At 38.3% G+C, this 25,080-nt stretch overlaps 1 protein-coding gene across 5 annotated transcripts in view; it reads right to left on the reverse strand.

The window, feature by feature from the left end:
• Enox1 (ecto-NOX disulfide-thiol exchanger 1) overlaps nt 1–25,080 on the reverse strand; it is a 557,937-nt gene that overhangs the window by 255,952 nt on the left and 276,905 nt on the right. For all 5 annotated transcript variants that reach the window (XR_005881833.1, XM_013114092.3, XM_013114091.3 and 2 more), the window contains one exon: nt 6,667–6,808. The gene's annotated coding sequence lies outside the window, so the exon portion shown is untranslated. The remainder of the gene's footprint in view (nt 1–6,666; nt 6,809–25,080) is intronic.

Consider the following 25,080-nt stretch of genomic DNA (forward strand, 5'->3'; position numbering starts at 1 on the left):
GCGACCCCACTATAAGAAGTAAGATGCTCCTGCTGGAACCGTGTTTTCTTAACATGCCTTCTATTCATTAGTCTCTTAAGTCATCTCTAAAGTAGAGAATTCTCTCATTTTTTTTTACATAAAACCCAAAACAATAGAAAGGAACAATAATTTACTTTTCCTTGGAGTGATCCTACATCTATTATCTTAAGTTACAAGGAGATAGAGCCTTACCAGAGCTTTGAGGGTGGGCAATTTCATGGTCAGGAGTTCATTTGTTCTTTCTTTTTAATTTAAAGCTTGGCTCTAGCTCCTGGCAGACTGAGGGGGAACAGAACTGGACAAGCCATTTCTCCACACTCAGAATGCATGGAGAATGGAAGATGAGCTAGCAAAAAGTAAGATGAAAAAACTGAGGAAATGAAAGTCAGTAGGTTGGTAGGCAATTTGAAGAGGTTCGATAAGAACCCAGGCCTCCATCAGCCAGCTCCCCACAGACTGATCTTTTAGTTTTTGAGGAAACCTATGGCCTGTAAGGGAACTGAAATGAATGTGTGTGCTGAAAAGAATCCTTCATTTTTCACACTTTCCTCAGATGTCAGCTTTTTGTTTTATGTTTGCCCATTTCCCCGATTTTAATAACTAACCAACTATCATTTCGGTATCCGTACAGCCAACATACTACCATTATAAATATCCACACAGCCACTTCTCCCGAGGACCAGGCCCAGCTGCTTCTCTCCATCCCCAGATGTGGCTGTTCCCTGTTGTTTTCCTGAACTAAATTCTAATATGATCTTCCTCTTAACTACCTTCTTGAATCAAACAAACATGATCTCCTTTAAATACCAAACTACAAGTAGTAGTCCCATGAAAGTGCACATACAGAGGCAGCAGATGTGCCTTTAAATGGGTGCAAAATTGGGGATCTGAGAAGTATGATCAAGTAGATAGAGCCAAGCCACACCCTATATTCAGTTCACCAACTACACCATCCGTATCAGGTGAGGCATGCAGGAACCAGCAGACCTCCTCAGCACTGGGAAAAGAGACCTACACCTATCAGAGTGGCTGAAATTACTAGGAGTTGCTGGCATTTGGTTTGTGAAATTAATAACGTGAACAATTCTAAAATGTATAATTCATTCCTTTGCTACAAAAAAGGGTCCCACACAAAGTGGTGATTGAGAAACACAAGTAGATAACATTTGATGCTCCTTCCATTTCTTTTTTTTATTTTACAAGACAGGGTTTCTCTGTATTGCTTTGGAGGCTGTCAGTCCAGCCTGGCCTCGAACTCACAGAGATCCGCCTGCCTCTGCCTCCCGAGTGCTGGGATTAAAGGCATGTGCCACCACTGCCCGGCTCCTTCCATTTCTTTGCACCGTTAAAGTTAAGTGAAATGCAGGAACTTATGAGATTCCAAACAATAAAAATATGAAGATAGCCAAAATCTGAATTATACAGTTCTCAGGAAAAAGTTTTATTGAAACATAAAATGGGCTTTTGTCCCTGAAAAGGGGGATAGGAATGATTTGAAAATGATGCTCTAATGATACAGAGGAACCTTTTGAGAGAAATGCATTAGTATTGCATGAGGTTTGGAAATACAAAACTTTCTTTGAGAAAGATTCAAATAAGTAAAACTGGAAGCAAAGGGGAGGGCATTAGAGATCTATGCTACATCAGAACCAAAAAAAAATTGTTGAACTAAAATTAACAACCAGACACCAAACACTTGGATAACCTGAGTGGAGCAGACTACAACCTAGAATACAACTAGACTACAACCTACCCGTGGTTACTCTGAAAGAATGAGAACGCTTGTGTAAACCTGTAACTGCCTACTGTGTTAACTAAGCTAACAACAATCAAATACCTTTCAACAAAGAAAGGTTTTAGAGAGCTTTATTGAAAAAACTAGCAAATACTTAAGAAAAATCAACATTCATTGTTTTCAAACTTCAAGAAATTGAAGAGGCGGATTACTACAAAAACTCTTACACAAAGCCAAGGCTGTTACCAAAGCCAGGAAAAAACACCCAATGGAAAGAAAACTACTGGCCAGTGTCTGTGATCAGCAGTGATGAAAAAAATCGTTATCTGAAATTCAACAGCACAGAAACAAGACAAGTGGGATTTATCTCCGGGCTGCAAGGATAGTTCAATACCCAAAAGCTATTCCATAAGATACACAATATTAACAATGAATAGGTATAAAAATCAAAGGATGACCTCAGGAAATACTTTTCAAAATTTAATTTCCTTCCATGATTAAAACAAAACAAAACAACTCAGTAATTTAAGATGTAGGAAAAAATTACCTCAACATAATAAAAGTCATGAATAAAAATACCATTCAAGCATCATACTCAATTATGAAAACCTAAAAATCTCCCTTTAAAATTAACAACAAGGAAAAGATACCCTTTTGACACATTTTGGCCCACATAGCATTGAAAGTCCTAGTTAATACAATGTGGCTAGTAAAAGAAATTGAAAACATCGTTACTGGGAAGGAAGAAGTAAAATCGCTTGTTTGATAATGACATCACATCATAAAGAGCTCTTAGGATCTCATAGGGAAGCATTGAAACTAATAAAGTCAACAGTTTTAAGACAGAAAATGAACATCAAAATAGTTTGTTTCTACATAATAACAACTAAAAGTGGAAAAGGAAATTACGAGAATGATCTCATTTACCATAAGACATAAAATACTTAGGAACAGGTGGTTTAGCTAAATTGACACAGTGTCAAGATGCCTGCTAAATATTCATGTTTATACCCATAGACAATTGCCACTCTCAGCCTTAACCAGGGAACGGATAAACTCATGGCTGCTCAAATGCTGAGATTATATGAAAGCTCAGCCCTACACTAGATACATGTCCCATTCCCTCTAAGTCTCAGGGAACATTTTAGAAGATGGAGTGAAAAGAATGTTAAGAGTCAGAAGACCAACAAGGCTGTAAAGTGTCATTCTATGGGCAAGCTACAGCCATTTAACCATAGTAGTATCTTTGGATGCCTACACTGGGTCTACAATGGGCATGTCTACAGTCAGCCATCAATGGACAAGGGACAAGGGGGATCTTATCTCTCACCACTAAACTGCTTATTACTGATAGATTAAGAAAGCAAAGAAATTATTGTTTTCAGTTGTGTATTCAACAAAGATCAGATTAGGATTCAGTGAACACTTCTATTTCAATAGTCACACAGATCACCCCATTTCAAAGAAATGATTCGCAAAACACAACCAAAAGTTAGGAACCCAGGGGACACCAGTAAAGATGAAGGGAATTTGAGAGGATAGGGGCAGAGAGCAATCAGGATCTATCATATATAAGCACGAAATTGTCAAACAATTAATCATTCAAAAATATAAAATTATAAAACACTTAGGAGCAAGTTTAACCAGACAGACAAGTTATTTGGATACTGAATACTACCAAATATTGCTGAAAAAAAAAAACCCAAAGGGATCATATGAACAAATGGGAGACCTCATGCTTATAGAGTAACATCTTTCATTCTATTCTGATGTCTACACTAACCAAAGTGATTTACAGAATCAATGAAATCTCTTCAAACTCGAATTTGCCACAGAAATAGGAAAAATAATCCTGAAATTCATATGGAATTCCAAAGAACATCAATATCTAAACCACTTTGAGAAGCAAGAAGTGCATGTCTGGGCCTGTAATATACTTCTTCACATGAAGTAGACTACATAGCCATGGCAATAAAAGAAAATGGCATAATATAGAGCAGACATGGAGATCAAAAGAATTGAGTAGAGGGTCACAAAGGAACCCATGTACATCCAATCAAATGTCTCCAATGGCTTGAGTTCCAGAGGCTACAAAATAAGGTAAGGGCAGTCTCTCCATCACTTAGTGTTAGGAAAACTGGAAAAGAATGAGATGTTCTTTTAGGTTCTTTTAGCTTAAACTACACACTAAAACCAACCCTCAACTGATTGAAGACTTAAACCTAACGCCCCCATCCAAAAAAGTTACAATTAGAAGACAATGTACAAATAGCCCCCACAGCATTGTCTCTAGCTATGATTTCTTTTACACACACACACATACACACACACACACACACACACACACAAATAGAATGAAAAAAACTCTGTGTAGAGGATGGAGCAATGGACAGTTATATGGAACCAGCTCACCATACATCTGCCCAGAAGTTAATATATAACACCTATAAGAACCCCTACTACTCAAGAGCCAAAAACAAATAATATTTAGCCAAAAAGCTAAACAATGGTGAGAAAGACTAAAACAAATATCCCCTCAGCAAATATGTAATGGTCAACTTGTGTTAAGTCATCAGGGAATCAAATCATACCTACAGAAATCTGTCACCTCACACCTATTAAAAGGGGTATTATTTTTTTAAAGATTTATGTATTTATTATGTATACGGTGTTCTGTCTGCACATATGCCTGCAGGCCATAAGAAGGGCACCATATTTCATTATAGATGGTTGTGAGCCACCATGTAGTCGCTGGAAATTGAACTCAGGATCTCTGGAATAGGAGCCAGTGTTCTTAACCACTGAGCCATCTCTCCAGACCCCCAAATGGGTATTCTTAAAACAGCAAAAAAGGAACAAGCATTGCTAAGACACAGAGGTACCGTGCTGCTTGAACACTGTTGGCATATGTTCAAATGTTAACCGTCACTCAGGAAACAGCACAAAAATTTTCTAAAAATGGATCCCACAATCCTACTTCTACTATCTATCCAATGAATTGAGAAAAGAGCTTTGTAGAGACAATTTCAAGGCTTACTTATTAAACATTATTAATTATAATCAACATGTAGGTCCATAAACTATCACAGATAAACTTTTTAAAGGAAGGCTGTTGAGATGGCTTAGTGGGTAAAGCCTGAGGGGTTAAGTTTGAGTCCTTGAGCTCACATGAAGGTAAGAGAGAGAACCAACTCTACAAAATTGCCCTCCGACTTCCATCTTCACCATATGGTATCCATGCCCCACTCCCCATCACGTGCACACGCACAAACATAATAATAAATTACCTTTTTTAAACAAGGCAACATATGCCCAGGAAAAAGTATTACAAAGGAGGAAAATTTGCAAGGTAAAACAACTTTGTCCCAGAAGGACAAGCCATCATGGTTCAGTTCACAGCAGGACCTAAAGTGGTCAAACTCATGTAAGACTGAAGTAGGGTGGGGTTTGGAGTCAGGCACATGCAAGGTTGCTTTGCACTAAGTATAGAATTTAGGTTAAGAAGACAAACTACCACAATTCTCAAAGTTAGCCATGTACTTAAAATTTTGTTAAGGGGATAGATCTCATATTTTCTGTTTTTCTAAGTCACACTTTCATAGAATGAAACCAAATCTTTGGGAATGAAGGCTTAAAACCAGGCAGGTAAAGAAGAATCTTGTTTGCAGATGAGGAAGGTGCATTCAGGTGATCTTAAGTCCTCCTGGTGTGTCTGTTTCTATGGATACATTCATCAGTGTCCAGAAAGCTACCAGATCACAGACTGGAGGTGGAGTGGGGGATGGGACACAACTTCCCATCGACCCAATCCCTACACAGCAAGCTGATTAAGCTGTTCCACACTGGAAGGTGAAACAGGCAGAAAGGAATTTAGTTCAGGATTGCAGTAAAATTTGCTGTGGTTTCTCAGTAGACATAAAAGAAATACAAAAGTAAAACACAGTAAAGGTCTATTATGGAGAATACATTTGTCACCATGGACAGAATAAAAGTCCCACCAAATTAAATAATGCCTTTGGGGAAACGATGTGTTAGGCTGGGAAGTAGAGTGTGCCATCTTGCTGGTTCTTTATTTAGTTTCTGCCCACTTCCTGTTCTAGGCTTCACCCTATATACTCTGCTGCCTTTTCCAGATATGAAAGATGCATGAACTGAATACAGTCTTTGTCAAACAGTGTCTTCAAAATAAAAGTGTTTTACTTGGTGCTATCTCAGAGGCAAGCATACTTCCAGATGAAAGCTGGGCCCTGCCAGCAAGCTTGCTTCTTGAGTGAGCAAAAAAGTATTGCTAGCTTTTCAAAATGCTAACACACACACACACATGCAAACACACACACGCACGCACGCACGCATGCATGCACACAGACACACACACATTTATACAAGCCTTCTTTATCATTTAAGCCATATAAGGGGAGCACCTACTGGTAGAACAAAATGAGGACACTTGGTTCACCAAGATTCTACATTTAAAAGTGCCCTGGGGATAGCATTAGTTGATACTGACAATGTAGTTTTGGTTTTTGATATTTCAAAGTACATTTTACCCATAAGTACTAGCTGCTTAAAAATATCTAGCAAAATCTGATACATGGTCACACCTGATATAACCTAATAGAATTTGTTCAGTTAAAGGTTTGTAAACCTAGAAATAAAGTTTGGTTACAGCCAATGTTGAACCTCTAATATCTTTGAAGCATCACACAGAACATGTGATAATGGGAATGAGACATACCACAGCATATTTCCTTTTACTTATGTCTGTCTCCCAGTCAAATGAAAGCCTTACAATTTGTATGTTATCTGCTTGCAGAGCTCCTATTCAATTGGATTATCATTGCATTTTTTAGAAAACTCCCTTAAAATTAACAATGTCACTGGTAATAAAAATGGAAATGAGTAACACAAACCTTAAAACAGCCTGCAGAGAAGAAGATGGGTATCTGTCCTTCCGGGTCTTGATTGAAACAACGTATTCATACAAGTGTTTTATGGAAGCTGTTCAAAGGAAGTCCCATAGAAGGCAGTATGGCTGTGACATGCCAAATGCTTCTGAAAGCAAAGAAAAGCACACTGTTAGGGAATGTTTCTAGCACCAGTACCAACTGCCAGTCCCACCTAGTTTCCCCACTCTCAAAGTACATCTTGTGGTTTGAATGTAATTGGCCCCCATAAGCTCCCTGGGAGTGGCAATATTAGGAGGTGTTGCTTTGTTGGAGTTGGCATGGCCTTGTTGGAGGAAGTGTGATGATGTGGGAATTTCGAGAGCTCATATATGCTCAAACCATGCCCAGTGTCTCAGACCACTTCCTGCTGCCTGCGTGTCAAGCTGCAGGAATCTCAGTTCCTGCTCCAGTACCATGTCTACCTGTACGCCACCATATCACAGAATGATGATAATGGACTAAAGCTCTGAAAATGTAAGCCATCCCAATGAAATGTTTTTCCTGTATGAGAGTAGCCATGGTCATGGTGTCTCTTCACAACAGTAGAAACCCTAACTAATTTAGTGGGATGTTATTAATTTCTATTAATTTTGTACCTAAATTGTTTTATTCCTAAATGGCAAGATGAGACATAAAACTTTCAGCACTATATTCAGAAACTGCAAGCAGTCAAGAATATTTCATTAACAGTCCTCTCCATTTCTCTCATTTCATCAGCTGAAACTGCAGAGCCCTGGGCAGGCTGTGAGCATCAGAACAGCATGGCTATTTCCCAGATGTCTACAGGCATCCATCTGGGCAGGGCCTTCATATAGAGGGCAGGGCTAGGGGATGGTCACCCTGCGAGTGAGAAAAGCTAACACACATCTTGTTGAGCTCAGGGTTAAGTCCTGTTTCTACTAAAACCCAAAGGACTTGTGGCTGGCTCTTCCTCTCATTTCATAATGTAGCTGATGAGATGGAGAAAACCATTTCATAAACACAACTGATGAGAAGCACATAACCTCCAGAGATACCAAGTTCAAATATGACTAAATTAATTATGAAATTGTGTTTCCTAATTTGCTTTAGGTTTATAACAAATATTGTCTTATTCTGTTTAGCCCCAGAAGAGCAGACACCCAGACTTAAGCAATGCAGTTTTCCCCTCCAATTCTCTTTCCTAAGCAAACAAAGGGAGTTCTTTGGAAACCAAGTAGTTCCCTGTTGGGACAGTGTGGTTTGTGTGCTCTGCTATGCCAATAATGGCAATGCACACTTCTCAATTCCACAGGCCCGTCTGCACAACTCAGTTTCCCTCCTTTGGCATATTGGGAATTAAGTCAACATCCTCTGAGGGTGCCCTGAGGGAAGGAAGTAGGCAATTGGTTATATCCACCTGAATGACTGAAGGGGCCTTAGTAAGGTTTGACTTTCTAGATTTTTATTCCCGTTTTCAGTCAATTAACAACATGGTCCTGGAAGAAACACAGCCTCACGGTTTGCCTCTCCCAGCCAACTGTTCTCATACCCACTGAAGTTTGTCTCAGGGACAGTACCCAGCTACCGATCACTTCCAAACTTCCTCAGTGGGCAAGTCTTCAATGCCATGTACTTTTGTCTAAGTCTTGGAAATCTTATTATATTTACACTGTACTTGGAAAATACCTCCAAAAGCCTAGAAAATAATGTAGGATCCGGGTCACCTGACATAACTTTAAAAAATTAATTTTATATTTGGCAATGAAACATAAGTCACATACAAATGAATGACAGGAAATGTTGACGGTGTTTTCAAGTTTGGAAAGTTGGGGACTGGTACATGGGGAAGAAAAGAGAACAGAGAGACACGGAGTGAGTTCAAATTTGAAGGAAAGACAAAAAGCTTGACAGAGAATGTGAGGGAGGGAACAGAGGATCTAAGTTCTGGGATGCAAAATGAACGGTCCACAGTGGCTAACCATCCTTTTCTGTCTTTATTACCATCCAAGCACAAGCTAGCAGTCAAATTCAAAGTGACATGCGTATATCTGCTTACCAAAAATCCCAGCAGTCCTCACTTAGCCACTACATACTGAATATGTATGAGTCAATAAGAAATTGTAAAACTCAAGAAACATGGAAACTGTAAGACTGTCCTTCCTCTGCACCCTGAAAACTTACTGTCTCATAGAGGGAACTGGGAAGAAGATGCTGCTACTAATGAGAATGAGATGGGGAAGCCGACTTTCTGGAGAGCCTGTTCCATCATCCACTAGTTGTATGACATTGATCATGGAACTCAAACTCTCTCACATCATTTCTCCTACAAAACCATTCCCGGAAGGTCATTTTGAGCATTAAGCAAGATGCTCACATAAACGATGAGGAGAGAACTTACTGAAGTAGTGGCATTGCTGTTGGACGGTAGAGTGACACCACTGTGGGGTATATATGCGTGGAAATCTCAGAGGGATAAGGGATAAAGGCAATGCTCTCTGTCAGGGATAAGGGGAGTCAAGAAGGTTCAGTAAGGAAAGTATCACTCATGGTGAGCAATATGAACCAGACATGATAAAGTACTATTTCTCAGATGTTACTAGAAAATTAGGGACTTTACAAGAAAGCAGGTCCATGAAGCCTGACATCATTTTCCTTGCCACAACAGAGGCAGAAAATAGATCCAAGGAGAACATGCACGCCTTCTGCTAAGAGATACAATATCCTGCAGGGTCCTGCTCAATTTGGCAGCAATTCAAAATGATACTGGTTCTTAATGGAAATTGGCAAGCTCTAGACATGTCATTTTTAAACTCAAATTTAAATCATAGGCCTGTGACTCAGATCTTCAATGTGACCTTTAATAGGTATTGTTCAAGGAAACACTGTTGTCACTGAGAAGAGAAACCACACGGCCTCTTACTCTGGGAAGTAGTATGACATGTGCTTTATTGTAACAAGCACAGAGCAGGATGACTGTGTCTGTGATTCATCAGAAGCAGGGGAAACAATGACCCTATTTGGTTGTGTATTATTCACTTAAAGATGAATTTAAATTCATTTAAAAATCATTTGTATTGTCTCAGTAGTGGATATTCCTAGTCCTTCTATGTTCTGGACTTCAATTCAAAAGAACCCTAGCAAGAATCTTATCATTTCTAGATTTAAAAGGCAATCCCACTGAATACATCCACTCTCAAGGATTCACCCGGCCACACTGCCTTGTCCACATCAGACTCACACAAGACTGTGCTGAGCAGAAGAAAAAGAAGCAGGGAATGGCTTCGGTTCTCTCACCCTCTCTGCCTCCTACACCTGAGATATTTGCCAAGGACAGAGCTGTGTTCTAACTGTGCTCCTTACCAATCAACAGAGACTTGTGGGTCTCCTTCCTGCATCCTTATTAACAGGGTTAGGGCCCTTCTAGAAGATGCCTCATTCTGCATGCAGGAAGCTCTGTTTTCTGCAGTCTCCATGTGGAAGACACACATCCTCTTGGGAGCAAAGAAATCTCTTTACTGTACAAATCCTAGTCTATGTTACTTTGCTACAGTATCTCAAATAGAAGCAGACAGTACTTACAAAATGGACTGAGCCATAGAGATGCCTCACCCTTCTCCATCTTCCAACTTCTTTCCTTGTATTCTAAGCCACAGCACAATGCTTTATCACTGTAGACCCTCAGCAAGCTTTCCTTCTTTGTGGTCATCTTGTCAAAATCCAAACAATTTGTTATTCTCTCATACTGATATATATGCCAATAAAAATGAATGCATAAATAACTTTTAATGCCATTCTAATTATGTACATTCCACTACTCAAGAACCCACGAGGGCATCTTTTTTTTTTTTTCTTGAGGAGCAGACCTAAATTCCTTGTTGGAAATGTGTGTTCAACCTTAGGAGAGTACTCAGAGCCAAATCTCTGAATCTAATGTAAACAGTCTACTAGTTCCAGGACAGTGAGCCCCTAACCCTGGAGTTAGCTGGCCCAGATAGGATAGGCTTCTCTGCTTTTCTTCTTCCTCCAAGTGTACCTGTTCGGCTTTGTTGACAGTCTACAGTCCTCCTTTACAGAAGGTCCCTACTGGGGTATGGACAGTCTTCTTTGAAGGGGTAAAATACTGCACCTAGTAGGGACCTTCTAGTGATTCTCAAGGTGTCTAGAGCACACAGCCATGGAAGCTGCTGTTAAAACTACCCAGTAATAAGAGTCCTTGGGTTAATGGACATTTGAGAAAAACGGAAAAGCAAGATCTGGGAACAATGGGATGGATTCCTTCATGTCAAAGGCTGGTAGGGGCAGAGGTAGGAGGGCAAGCAGAGGTCTGTATTCCCCAGCTGCCATATTCCCCACCACCCTCTACTCTCGCAGTGACGTCATCGCCTGATTCCTGTGGACCTCTGCATTTGCAGCATATTATTCAATCTGCCAATCACAAACAGCAGCAATAACATTTGAAAGCCAAATGGTTTCTCTTATAGTCTTACCTTACAGATTGGACTGGAAGTACTTCTTAAAGTTCCAAAGGAGATGTAGGGCTTTGGATTTCTGATTCATAAGTGAGCTTTGATTATCTTTTCTCTTTTCATGTTTAATATTTAATTAAATGTTTAATGCCAATTCAAAATTGACTGTAAATGAAAGGGTGAGAGGCCTGCTCTTTACTTTGTCATTACTTTACAGTTACTTTAAGATTTCCAGTCAAGACTCCAGACCAGGGGTTCTCAACCTTCCTAACACTGCGGTCCTTTAATACCGTTCTTCCTGTTGTTGTGACACCCAATCATAAAATTATTTCATTGCTACTTTATAACTGTAATTTTGCTACTGTTATGAATCATAAATATTGCATATGCAGGATATCTGATATGTGACCCCCAAAGGTGTCATGACCCCCAAGTTGAGAACCACTTTTCCCTGACACATATAATCCCAGTTCCTTCCAACTCTGTGCCCCGAACCAAGCATGAGTGCATGCTGTACTAGGAAAAGACTCTTTCCTTTTCCCTCTCTCTAAAAGCTTAAAGTGGGTCACACAGCAAGTCCAGGACTAGCATTGATTGTTTGCGTGGTTCTATCCTTGTATTTATACCCTGGGGTATCTCACCACTATCATAACTGAGGGGTAAACCCTGTGGCTACCTCAGAATTGGAATATGAGAAAAGTGAGGAGAAGTGACCTCACTCTACCTCTGTTGGTCTTGGCAGCCATGTTATAAATGCTCTTATGGAGAGGTCCCTTTGGAAAGGACTCGAGGAAGTTTCTAAGTCAATAACCCAGCTTTCTTGGTAGAGAAGACTATGGCCCTGGCATGACTTGATTAAAGCTTTGTGAGAGAATGGAGTTGGAAGGCTTTTCCAAGCCATGGCCAGATTTTCTGTTATAATTATATGAGCCATAGTGCTCATGTATGTGGTCCAACATCTCCCTAGATACTATAAAGGTGTTTTTAGATGAAAATAATGTAGTCAGAAGATACTGAATAAGGGCCTTGCATTCCAGCATGTATTAAGACTTACAGGAAAATAAAACAGCCCAAGATCCCAGGAAGAAGACATCATTTGCCTCAATCTATAGTACTAACTCTTCCTGGAGTTCCAACTTGCTGGCCTGACAAGTAGATTTTAGACTTGCCAGTCTCCCAGATCACATGAGCTACAGCTTCAAGATAAATCCTTGGTTTTACTTATATGTATGTCCACATGTGTGAACTTCTTAGGAGTGTACACTTGTGCATACACACACACACACACACACACACACACACGTAAAATGCTATTTGCTATGTTTTTTGGGAGGAGCTTCACTGTTTGAGACAAGGTCTTCCATTGAAACAGACTGATAGGATCTCCATCTTTCTATACACACACATTCAGAATTTAGAAGGAGATTATTAGGAAATCAGCTTAGACTGAGACATAGATAGGATAATTAAGGATTCCCAAGTGTGGCTCAGTTCAAGTTGGAATTCCTAGAACCAGTATAACTTGCAACCCCAGATCAACAGTCAGAGACTGTGGGGCCACGGTATGGCTCCAAAAGCACATGGATTTTCCAAGATCCACATGCAGAAAGAAAAGGGTATCCTAGCTCCAAGGAAGAGAACAGAAATTGGTCCTTGCCCTGCATTCTTGTTCCATCTAGGCCCCAGTGATAGGATGCTATCACAATGGGGAAGACTTTCTCAGCCCAATGATCAAACACTATGCTTTTCCAGGAACATCCTCACAGATCCCTGCACCAATCCAACCATTCTAATTAAATGTCAAACAAACTAGGTTTATCTTTCAGTATAATAGGGAAAGGTTCAATACCTTTTAGGATATTAAATTAACATTTTTACTAGCTATCCATATAACCTACAATCCAACAAAAAATGATACCAAGACAAAACTCACAGTAGTCAAAATTTACTATACTGACCACAAACCAAAAGTACATTAAAGTTAGCAACACACACAGCTTAACATGATGAGCTATATCTACTTCTTAATTTTATAATGTGGTAGGCTTCAAGCTCTTTTAAAACAGAGAATACATGCATGATGGTTGCAAGTGTCTATAGCTCTCAGTGCAGTCCCAGGCATGGACTAGGTCCTTGGTATGTATCTGTTTAGTTAAATTTAAAAACTTAAGTGATTAAATTTTACTAGCATTATTTTCATATAACCCCAAAAAGGACAATTTTCCAAATTAACTCCATATACAATTTCAATTCTCTTCAAGTGGGATATAAACAGGTGTCAAAATTGTCAGATGATACTAATGTTACATTTGAATAGGAAACATGTAGAGATAATAAGACAACAACACACTGGAGACTAGAGTGGGAACATTTTTTTGTAGTTGGAGAACATGATTAATAAAAATTCTAGCATAACAAAGTTGGAAATTTCGTAGAGTGGTCTGGGATAAATTAGAAGTACTTTTCTTTCAGGCAGATTGTGAATAGGATGTGAAGACAAATGTTACATCAATATTGTGAATAATCAGAAAGAGACTCTTGAGTGAATTAAGAATCAGTAGTAGGAATATACAGAGGGTGGTGAGAGGCAGAAAATGCAGAGAATAAATTTCAGCAGCTAGATGAATTTAAAAATGAGAATAAAGAGACAGTCCAAAGCACAGCAGTATTCTGAGTGGAGGTATGGGGAGCTGGTAAGTATACAAAGTGTGCCATGAAGAGCAAATTCTAGGTGTGTCTATAATCCCAAAGCAAGAGTGACTGTGTGCTAGGCCATGCTAGCTTAGAAATACTGCAAATCCAAGGTTTGATAAGTACTTTTCAGACGAGTCAAGAATCCCAAAGACCACATCAGCAATTCAACTGGTATGTAAATGATACACAGTCAAACACACCATCCTAATCTAAGCACACAGTTCATGAGTCTTGTCAAGTGAACAGCCCAAGTAACATTTGGGGAACCATGATAAAATCATCTCCATCATTTCTGATGGTCTCTTTCCAAATTGCACGCACGCGCGCGCACACACACACACACACACACACACACACACACACACACAGTAGTTCACTGTATAAACTTACTATAATTCTCTTGTACATTTCTATTCTTCTATAACTGGCATTTAAGTTGGTCCAATATGTTGGTTATTATGAAAAAACTGACTATTAATATTCTTATTCAAGAAGTTATATTTTCCCTCTATTTTTACGTGGGTATTTTGTCTGCATTCATGTCTGTACCCACATGTATGCAGTGCCTGAGGTCAAAAGAGGGTGTCAGATCCATCGATACTGCAGTCACAGACAGTGGGTGCTTCCATATCAGTGCTGGGAACTGAACCAGGGGTCTCTGGAAGAACAGTGTTGGACTCTTCCCCCATAGGGACTGCTGACCACCTTGTGACTAGGAGCGAGCATATCCTGTTCCCCTCCTTCCAATTAGGCCTGTATGCAAGTGTGGTTTTCCACCCATCCTTATTACCAGAGGGCCCTGGGAATGTGAGCTTCTAACCTTGGTAGTTTTCCGCCATGCCTGCTGACTGGTATATAATGCTCCCCCTCTTGTTACAGTAAATGCCATTCTCCTCGCAAGAATGAGCTGCTGTCTTTTGTCTTCATTTCAATCCTCAGGCCCTTGCCCAAATTCTTAAAAAGTGTTATAGCCCAAGATTGCTACAGAACAATCAAGCTTCTTAAGTGCCAATGCATCTCTACAACCTTGGGCTTTATACTTTTATATAGGACTATGGTGGTTTGAATGAGAATGGGCCCACAGTCTCATGAATTTTACTTACTTAGTCACCAGTTAGTAGAACTATTTGGGAAGGATTAGGAGGTGTGGCCTTTGTTGGAGGTGTGTCACTGGAAGTAGGCTTTTGAGGTTTTAAAAAGCCATGCTACACCCAGTCTTTCCTCCTTTCCTCCCCGTCCCTCCTCCTCCTATGCCTATTGCATGTGGATCAGTATGTAGCTCTCAGTTCCTCCTCCAGCACCATGCCTACCTGCCTGCCACCATGCTTCCTGACATAATGATCATGGCTCACACCCTGAAACTGTAAGGCCACCAAGTGAATGGTTTCTTTTATTAGCTGTCTTGGTTGTAGTGTCTCTTCACAGCAAGAGAACAGTGACTAAGATAAGGACTTTGTATGTTTTCATTTTCTTTTAGGTAATGAAGTAGGTCTGAGAATGCTCAGCCATGGTGAAGGTTCATATTTAAGCTTGTAAGCATTAGAAAATTTCCAAAAAGTGCTATAGTATTTCATATTCTTACTAGCACAGAAAAGGTATTAGGGCATCAAAGTTAACATTTGGTGTCTGGTACTTTTAGTTTTAGCAATCCTGAAGACAGTGAACTCTTACTTCAATTTATACTTCCCTGTTGCCTAATAACAGTAGTACTACCTTTTCAAATGTTTGTTGAACTTTCTTACATCTTCTTTTATGGATGATCTGTTGAAATAATTTGAACATGGAGGAAAAAGCTTTCCTTGTAGTCTTAGATTTTTTTATTTTGTAGTATTAAGAGTTGAACCTGAGGCCTCTATCACTAAAATACACCCCTAGCCATTTCCTTTTTTAATTTTGAGACAAGGTCTCCCTAAGTTGCCCAGGCACACTTGAATTTTCTCTGCAACTCAGGTAGGTCTCGAATTCATGATGCTCCTGCCTCAGGAGTTTCCAAGAACCCATTACTACAGGCTTATATCACCAAATCTAGCTTCTTTGTTTGCTTGTTTTTAATTGAGATATAAAGATTATATAAATTTTGAGTTTGTTTTCTTTTTCTCATTTATGTACAGCAAATTAAGTTTCCATTTTGTGTCTTGACCATGAACAATGCTTTCAATGAAGAACTTTGCATATTTGTTAAATTTACAGTTTTTCTCATATATTGTATCTTAATAAGTAATAACTGCCATTCTAAGAAAGTCTACTAATTTTTGAAGGTTTGTAGTTTTTACTTTGATATAAAGCTTTATTATAAACTTAGAGCTATTTTGTGGTATGGAGTTGGGTAAGTTTCATTTTCTTTGTTTCAATACAATAAATGAAGGACAGTAACTTTGTTTCTTTCTTTAACCCAGGAAACTACATATGTTGTCTTTGTCAAAAATCTGTTGACTATACATGTTGGGCTATTTCCTGATAATCCATTTCCATCTACTGATTCATTTGAAACACCTTCTTTGGCAGTGTTAGTACCCCTGGTATTGTTAAATATTTTTTAAAGGAGCTTAAAATTTTCCAAGTCTTTGTATTCCTATTTGAATTTCAGGACAAAATTTATTAATTTCTGCATAAAATGCTAGAGATTAGATTCAACAATTACATCATTTTCTTTTGAAAAACCTACTTATTAAAACAGTCTTCACTGTACAATATAATTAATTCTTGATTTGCATTTCATGCATTTAAAAATTATTTTCAGTTTTTAAACATATTACTAAGTGTATGGCTTTGATACTAACAAAAATGGTATTATTTGTAATTTTACTTTGTAATTTTTGAGAGTGCAGAGGTAGAATTGATATTTTATACTAATCTTGAATCTTGATACCTTGCTAAGTTCAATAAAATTTTCCCAGGCCAAGTAGATTTTATTGGACTTCTTGAAATGTCATATGTAAATTTGTGTACATCTTTCACATAAAACTTACAGATGGCAGAATTATAGTTCCTGCTTCTTACCTATGTTTTTTATTCCTTTTACTTGGCTTATGACATAGGCTCAGAGCTTCAATACAGAACTGTTTAGAAGCAGTCAGAGTAGGACCTATGCCTTTTATTGATGTTGATATTAAGTATGTCATTATTGTTACTTACATCACTGGCTTCATCTAGTAAGACTAAGGAACATCTCTTTTACTCTAACTTTCAGTTTCTAATGTGTTAGTATTAAAGACTGATGTCTTTGAGTCTATTTATGGTAATCAGATGATTTGTATGCTGAAGTATACACTAATAAAATATTTCATATTCAATATTTAATATTCAAATATTAAAGTATGCTGATATCCTTGAAATAATTCAGCTGATCATGATGTATTATTCTTTTAAATGTTACCAAAAAGTTACATTTCTGTGCTGAAACAGCTTTGTATCTATAATAACAAGGAATATCAATGAATGGATTTTTGTTATAGCATAAACAGAACTGTGTAACAAAGTTAGAGTAATCTTAAACTATATTGAATTTAATTAACATATTCCTATGTTAATTCTGAACAGCCTAGAAATTTTCTTACTGTAGTTTATGTTCCCTAGTTCTATACTTTGAATACATATTTTATTCTTTTTTTATTTAAATTAGTTGTAGCCGGTAAGCGATGGTGCATGCCTTTTTGATCCCAGTACTCGGGAGGCAGAGGCAGGCGGATCTCTGTGAGTTCGAGACAGCCTGGTCTACAGAGTGAGTTCCAGGACAGCTTCCAAAGCCACAGAGAAACCCTGTCTCAAAAAATAACAACAAAAAAAGAAACAATCTTATTTTACATGTCAATCCCAGTTTCTTCTCCCTCCCCTCCTACCATTGACTCCCTATCCCATCCCCTTTCTGCTCCACAGGGAGGATGAGGCCTTCCATGGGGGATCTTCAAAGTCTGTCATATCCTTTGGAGCAGGGCCTAGACCCTCCCCCATGTATCTAGGCTGAGAGAGTATCTCTCTATGTAGAATGGGCTCCCAAAGTCCATTCATATACTAGGGATACACACTGATCCACTACCAGAGGCCCCATAGATTGCCCAAGACTCCTAACTTACACCCACATTCAGGGCGTCTGGGTCAGTACTATGCTGGTTTCCCAGCTATCAGTCTGGGGTCCATGAGCTCCTCCTTGTTCAAGTCAGCTGTTTTTGTGGGTTTCTCTAGTCTGGTCTTGGTTTCTTTGCTCATCATTCCTCCCCCTCTGCAATTGGATTCCAGGAGTTCAGCTCAGTGTTTAGCTTTGGGTGTCTACTTATGCTTCATCAGATACTGGATGAAGAATCTTGGGTAGCATATAAGGTAGTCATCAACCTCATTATAGTTGAAGGGCATTTAAAGTAGCCTCTCCACTATTCGTTAGATTTTTAGGTGGGATCATCCTTGTATATCTCTGAACATTTCCCTATTGCCAGATTTCTCTTTAAACCTATAATGGCTCCCTCTATTATGGTATCTCTTTTCATGCTCTCCTCTATTCTTCTCTCGACTCAATCTTCCTGCTTCCTCATGTCCTCTTCTCCCCTCCTCTTCGTCACTTCTCTTTCTCATAAATCCCTCTGCCTGCCCAATTTGCGTAGGAGTTCTTGTCCCTTTCCTTTCTCCAAGAGACCATGTATCTCTCTCTTAGGGTCCTCCTTGTTTCCTAGCTTCTCTGCCAGTGTGGATTGTAGGGTGGTATCCTTTGTTATATGTCTAATATCCATATATGAGTAAGTACATTCCATGTTTGTCTTTTTGTGACTGGTTACTTAAGATGGTTTCTTCTAGTTCCATCCATATGCCTGAAAATTTCAAGATTCCATTGTTTTTTCTGTTGATTAGTACTCTATTGTGTAAATGTACTACATTTTCTTCATCCACTCTTCAGTTGAGGGGCATCTAGGTTGCTTCTGAGTCTGGCTATTACAAATAATGCTGCTATGAACATAGTTGAACAGATGTCCTTGTTGTATGAATATATATATTTAGGATATATGCTTAAGAGTGGAATTGCTGGATCTTGTGGGAGAATGATTCCCATTTTCCTGAGGAACCGCCATACTGATTTCCAAAGTGGCTGTACGATTTTGGAATCCCACCAGCACTGGAGGAGTATTTCTCTTTCTCTCCATCCTCTCTAGCATAAGCTGTCATTGATGTTTTTGATTTTAGACATTCTGACAGGAGTGAGATGGTATCTCAGATTTGATTTGATTTGTATTTCCCTGATGGCTAAGGATGCTGAGCACTTTCTTAAGTGTCTATCAGCCATTTTAGACTCCTCTATTAAGAATTCTCTATTTAGTTCTTTCTGTAACCCACTTTTTAATTGGATGATTTGGTGTTTTGGAAATTTGCTTCTTGAGTTCTTTGTAAATTTTGGAGATAGGCCCTCTGTTGGATGTGGGGTTGGTGAATATATTTTCCCATTCTATGGGCTGACTTTTTGTCTTGTTGACTGTGTCCTTGGCCTCAGTTTAAGGAGGTCCCATTTATTAGTTGTCGATCTCAGGGTCTGTGCTACTGGTGTTATGTTCAGGAAGCTGTCTCATGTACCAATTCATTCCAGGGTACTTCCCACTTTCTCTTCTAAAAGGTTCTGTGTGACTGGATTTATGTTGGGGTATTTGATCCATTTGGACTTAAAGTTTTGTGCATGGCAATAGACATGGATCTATCTGCAGTTTTCTACATGCCAGCATCCAGTTATGCCAGTACTATTTGTTGAAGGTGCTTTCTTTTGTCCATTTATGATTTTAGCTTCTTTGTAAAAAATCAGGTGTTCCTAGGTGTGTGGGTTAATATCAGGAGTTTAATTTTGATTCCATTGGTCTACCTGTCTATTTTTGTGGAAATACCAAGCTGTTTCCAGGACTATAGCTCTATAATAGAGCTTGAAGTCAGGGATGGTGATGTTTCTGGAAGTTACTTTATTTTACAGGGTTGTTATGGCTATCGAGGGTCTTTTGTTTTTCCATATAAAGTTCAGTATTGTTTTTTCAAGATCTGTGAAGAACTGTGCTAGGATTTTGATGGGGATTGCATTGAATATGTAGATTGCTTTTGGTAAGATTGCCATTTTTACTAGGTTGATCCTACCTATCCAATAACAAGGGAGATCTTTCCATTTTCTGGTATTTTCTTTAAAAACTCAAAGTTTGTGTTACATAGGTCTTTCACTTGTTTGGTTATTGTTACTCCAAGATATTTTGTGTTGTTTGTGGCTATAGTAAAAGGTGATGTTTCTCTGATTTCTTTCTCAGCCCATTTATTGTCTGTATATAGTAGGGCTACTGATTTTTTTTTAGTTAATCTTGTAACCTGCCACTTTGCTGAAGGTGTTTATCAGCTCTAGGAGTTCCTTGGTAGAGTCTTTTGGGTCACTTATGCAAACTATCATATCATCTGCAAATAGTGAAAGTTTGACTTCTTCATAAGCAATTTGTATCCCCTTGACCTCCTTTTGTTGTCTTATTGCTCTAGCTAGAACTTCAAGTACAATATTGAAGAGATATGCAGAGAATGAACAGCCTTGTCTTGCTACTGATTTTAGAGGAATTGCTTTGAGTTTCTCTCCATTTAGTTTGATGTTGGCTTTTGGTTTGCTGTATATTGACTTTATTATGTTTAGATATATTCCTATTATCCTTGATCTCTCCAAGACCTTTATCACGAAGGCCTGTTGGATTTTGTCAAATGCTTTTTCAGCATTGATGATGGCTTCTGTTTCATTAGGGGTTTAGATCTGTTTAAATCACTTATCTGTTCTTGATTTAATTTTGGTAAGTGATATCTATCAAGGAAATTGTCCATTTCCTTTAAATTTTCTAATTTTGTGGAGTGTAGGTTTTCAAACTATGACCTGAAAATTCTCTGGATTTCCTCAGTGTCCATTATTATTTGCCCCTTTTCATTTGTGATTTTGTTAATTTGCATGTTATCTCTCTGCCTTTTGGTTAATTTGGATAAAGGTTTTTCTATCCTGTTGATTTTCTCAAAGAACCAACTCTTTGTTACAATGATTCATTGTACTGATTTTTTTTTGTTTCTACTTTATCGATTTCAGCCCTCAATTTGATTACTTCCTGGAGGCTACTCCTCCGGGGTGAGTTTGCTTATTTTTGTTCTAGAGCTTTCAGTTGTGCTGTGACTATTCTCCAGTTTCTTCATGTGGGCACTTAGTGCTATGAATTTTCCTCTTAGCACTGCTTTCAAAGTATCCCATAAGTTTGGGTCTGTTGTATCTTCATTCTCATTGAATTCTAGGAAATCTTTAATTTATTTTTTATTTCTTCCTTACCCATAAGTGGTGCAATTGCTCATTGTTCAATTTCCATGAGTTTGTAGGATTTCTGCAATTCATGTTTTTGTTGAATTCTTACTTTAAAGCATGGTAATCCGATGGGATTTGGGGGTTATTCCAATTTTATTGTATCTGTTGAGGTTTGCTATGTTGCTGAGTATGTGGTTGGATTGAGAGAATGTTCCATGTGACTCTGAGAAGAAGGTATATTCTTTGTGTTTTGATGGAATGTTCTATAGATGTCTGCTAAACACAATTGGCACTAAAGTTCTGTTAGTTCCTTTGTTTCTTTGTTAAGTTTCTGTTTGGTGGTCCTGTCTAGTGGTGAGAGTGAGGTATTGGAGTCTCCCACTATTAAGTGTGTGAGGTTTTATGTGCGATTTGAGTTTTAGTAATGTTTTATGAATGTGGATGCCTTCGTATTTGGGGCATAGATATTCAGAATTAAGACTTATTTCCATGGATTTTTCCTGTGATGAATAAGAAATGACCTTCTTCATCTCTTTTGATTGATTTTAGTTTGAAGTCTAATTTGTTAGATATTAGGTTTGCTACACCAGTTTGTTTCTTGGGTCTATTTGATTGGAAAATCTTTTCCCAACCCTTAACTCTGAGGCACTGTCTGTCTTTGAAGTTGAGGTGTGTTTCTTCTTATCCATTCTGTTAGCTTGTGTCTTTTTATTAGTTTGTGTCTTTTTATAGGCAAGTTAGGACCATTAATATTGAAGGATATTAATGACCATTAATTGTTAATTTTTGTTTGTTTTGGATTTGTTAGTGGTGGTGGTATTGTATGTGGATTCCCCCTCCTCTTTTTTATATTGGCTGTTGGTAAAATGGGATTATCTATTGCCTATGTTTGCAGTTGTAGTTAATTTCTTTGTGTTGGAGTTTTCCTTACAGAATTTTCTGTAGGGCTGGGATGAGTGGAAATGTAATGCTTAAATATGGTTGTCTCATGGAATACCTTGTTTTCTCCATCTATAGTGATTGAAAGCTTTGCTGGGTATAGTAGTCAGGACTGGCATCTGTGGTCTCTTTGTGTTGGTAGAATATCTATCCAGGACCTTCTGGCTTTCAGAGTTTTCATGGAGAAGTCATGTGTATTTCTGATAGGTTTGTATTTATATCTTACTCAGCCCTTTTCCTTTGCTGATTCTAATATTCTTTCTTATTCTATATGTTTGGAGTTTTGATTACTATGTGGCGGACGTTTTTGTGGTCTACTCTATTTGGTGTTCTGTAAGATTCTTATGATTTCATTATCATATCTTTCTTTAGGTTGGGGAAGTTTTCTTCTAAGATTTTGTTGAATATGTTTTCTGTACCTATGAGGTGGTTTTCTTCACCTTCTTCGATACCTATTATTCTTAGTTTTCTCCTTTTCATGGTATCCCATATTTCCTGGATATTTTGTGTTAGGAATTTGTTGAACGAAATATTTTCTTTGGTTGATGAATCTATTTCTCCTAGTGTCTCTTCAACACCTGAGATTCTCTCTTGTATCTCTTGTATTCTGTTGGTTATGATTGCATCTGTAGTTCCTGATCACTTACCCAGATTTTCTGTTTCCAGTATTCCCTCAGACTGTGTTTGTTTTTTCTTTTATTGTCTCTGTTTCAGCTTCCAAGTCTTGCACTGTTTGAATTGTTTTCCTCACTTGTTTGATTGTTTTTCCTTGGCTTTCCTAGTTTTCTTTCAGAGATTTGTTCATTTCTTGTAATTTTTAGTTTGTTTTTTCCTCCATTTCTTGAATTTTTTGTTTGTTTTTTCTTTTATTTCTTTAAGGTATTTTATTATTACCTCTTTAAGGATCTCTATCATCTTCATAAAGTTGTTTTTAGGGTCATCCTCTTCTGCTTCATCTGTGTTGGAACGTTGAGGTCTTGCTGGTGTGGAGTCCCTAGACTCTGGTGGTGTCATATTGATCTTTCTGTTATTGACTGTGTTCTTATACTGTCATCTTCCCATCCCTTCTTCCAGTGGGTGCTGGGGGGATCTCTCCTTCTCCTGGTGGGTATGGGTCCAAGGTTCTCTTTGGTGTGTGCAAGCAGGTTCAATACTCTGATGGCTTTCCTCTTCCTGTAGCTGGAGGCGGGACTAGCACCAGGAGGTTGCCAGACTCTGGGTGGGCTGTTCTTCTGGGATGGCCTCCCCCAAGCACAATCCCCAGGTCTCAGGAGGCTCTGAGCAGGGCACAGGAAGCAGAGCCAGAAACAGCCCCACACCCACCTGCTCCTGTGTATGCGTGACTAGCACTGTGACTTTGGTTGACTCTGGCGGCCTGGTCCACTGGGACAGGTTCCCCTGTGGACAGTTCCCAGGCCTCAGGAGACTCAGAAGCCCATAATTTACTCTTTAAAAAGTCCTAAAAGTATTATTTCTACCTATATCTGAATTTGCTTAAAATTAGTATAATTTGTTTCATAAATTATAATAGAATCTCACCAGCACGTGTACAGTACTTCAGTACTGGAATAGTCTTTGAAGGGATAATTTCCCTTACTAATTCAACTTATTTTAAAAATACAGAATTATTCTCATTTTCTATTTCTTTTATCAATTTGTTAATTTTATCCTAATAAAAAAGAAATTTGTCTATTCCACCTAAGATGTTTTCCATTCTTTTACAGCTTCCTATGTGCAGTAATAATAATCTCCCCACTGTCTTCTCGTCGCCATTTCATTTGACTAAACACCCATTTTTCTGGGCCCCTTTTGTTAGGTACTAAGTCACATATTGCTTTTTCCCTTTACTGAGAACTCCAGCCTTCATGATTTAATCTTTTTCTACCATGTATTTTTTATTATCTTTTCTTAGTTTATTTTATCTTTGAAAAAGGCCTAACAGGATCTTTGAAGGCAGAAATTATATCCTAAACTTCATTGTTCTCCATTGCATCAAACATAGTCTTTTAACACTCAATAAATATTTATGAGATTATTGATTTGCCTACTCAGTGGGTTACTTTAACATTAATTATGGATTGGCAACATAAATTATGGATTAGCTTAGGAAACCTACAGTGAATGGAAGCATGGAAGTGTTAAAAATATAAACAATAAAAACAAGGGATGAGTATAAGTCACAGAAGCCAAGCTCAAAGATCTTCTAGTGGCCAAACAGGAACAATTTGAGATTCAAAATAGCAACACTATGAGACCATATAACTAAGTAATAAGCCTTAAATACATGCAGAAAAATGACTGGATAAGCAGATAGACAGACAGACAGACAGACAGATGATGGGTGGGTGGGTAGACACATGGATAGACAGATGGATAGATAGACAAACAAAGGGACATGTGACATCTTTGGATAAATTTAATTTCTTTTAATGTAGAAGGGGCTGGGAATGTGGCTTTGTGAATAAGAGTACTTGCTGCTCTTACCCAGGACTTTGGTTTAGTTGTCAACATTCACATGGTAACTTCAAAGTATCAATAACTCTAATTCCAGGAGATCAAGCACCCTCTTCTGGCCTCCACTGGCACCAGGCTCACATGTGGTGTATTTATAAACATGCAGACAAAACACTCATATACAGAAAATAAAAGTCTAATTAAAAGTAAAAGGAATAGGAAAAAATAGTGAATAGAAATCTATAGTAGCTTCAATATATGAAGTTGATTGATGAATAATAAATGTGAAAAACTTAACCAGAAAAAATACCATTAAATAACATGAAAGCAATATCCCTACACTATTTCATAATCACTATACCTATCTTTAGCATAAGCCTAGGGCCCTTTTTAAAATCTTTAATCCAGGAGACAGAACTTAACTTCTTTTCCCTTGACTGCACACTAGACTTAGACACTTGCTTGGAATCAACACAATGTGGTAAAACAAACTGGGAGCTGTAGAGAGACTAGAGAGGGACAGCAGATGCCACCTCAACCAAATGGCCAAACATCATGGCAGTGCTTAGAGTCACACAGAGAACATGTGTCATG

Source organism: Mesocricetus auratus, unplaced genomic scaffold, assembly GCF_017639785.1.
Source record: "Mesocricetus auratus isolate SY011 unplaced genomic scaffold, BCM_Maur_2.0 Super-Scaffold_2245, whole genome shotgun sequence".
In the NCBI taxonomy this organism is placed as follows: domain Eukaryota; kingdom Metazoa; phylum Chordata; class Mammalia; order Rodentia; family Cricetidae; genus Mesocricetus; species Mesocricetus auratus.